This window comes from Bison bison, unplaced genomic scaffold (assembly GCF_000754665.1).
Source record: "Bison bison bison isolate TAMUID 2011002044 unplaced genomic scaffold, Bison_UMD1.0 scf7180017864469, whole genome shotgun sequence".
NCBI lineage: Eukaryota > Metazoa > Chordata > Mammalia > Artiodactyla > Bovidae > Bison > Bison bison.
In genome coordinates this window covers 3,429,189-3,430,304 of record NW_011495030.1, presented here as the reverse complement: position 1 = coordinate 3,430,304, position 1,116 = coordinate 3,429,189, and positions in this window count along the sequence as shown.

Genomic DNA, 1,116 nt, shown 5'->3' with positions numbered 1-1,116 from the left:
TATAAAAGGTAGTCCATAATTGTCATACATTAATCCCAGTGTAAGGTCCTCACCTGACAGGGCAGGAAACTGAGGCCCAGAGAGACGAAGTTTCTTTCTCAAGCTCTAAAGCATCAGGCTAATATCCTCCCACCACTCTGCCACCTGACTTGTCCTCTTGTATTAAAACTTATAATAAGTTCATAAGACATAATAAAGCTGAAGAGGAAGCATTGGGCTTCAAAATAAATGTATTAAATCTAAAAGTGTCTGGATCTGTGTTTTGAGACACAAAGAACTGTCTGTTAATAATTAAGGTACTACATTATAGTCTCCTTTCTTTCAAATCCTAGAGATTTACAGGGGGATTCACTGAAATATATGGGTATTTTAAAGCTTTTCAAGATTTATGTCTTCTGTATTAATACAACCTATGGCTAGCACGTTCTTTTTTTCCCCTGAATCCTGTGTATTATGAATTTTTGAATATTCTCTTTATTCAACTTGAGTGTCTAAGAAATCTTCTTATATATGCTTGTAAAACCATCCCGTTCTTAAAATACTTATTTAAGATTTTGTGCTTGAACCATTTTGAAAGTAAGTATTGAAGTCACTTTCCTTTCACATAGAAATAAAATATACATACTTAAAGTCATACAAAGTAACATTCATGGGTTCCAGGGGCAAATCTCTTACAATGTGTGAATTACCATGCCACTGGCAGTACGGTAAATGAGGATAACTATGAAACCAGCCAGCAGAACCCACAACTTAAACGATAATGACCGTTGGTGGCCAGCTTGCCTTTTCCCTTTGTGAGTATTTGTGATGCAGTCCAAGAAGGTGCATGGTGTCCAAACAGCATCTCTTTCTCCCTGCGGCCGGTCAGGAGATGGGAGAAGTGTTGGGGAAGAGCAGAAAGGCTGTCTGTGGAGCAGAGCTCTCACAACAAAACCTTTGCAGTCCAAAAGCTTCCTGGGTTGGGGTGGCTGCGAACTCTTTGAAATGCTTGCCTGCTGCCCCACCCTGCCCTTGCAGGCCAAGCACATACTCGGAATTGCACTGGCCTCACATGGTCCCACTGCGAGCTCTCGTGTGGGGTCACTGGTGTGGCTTCTCCTCCCACAGTCCCTGCCT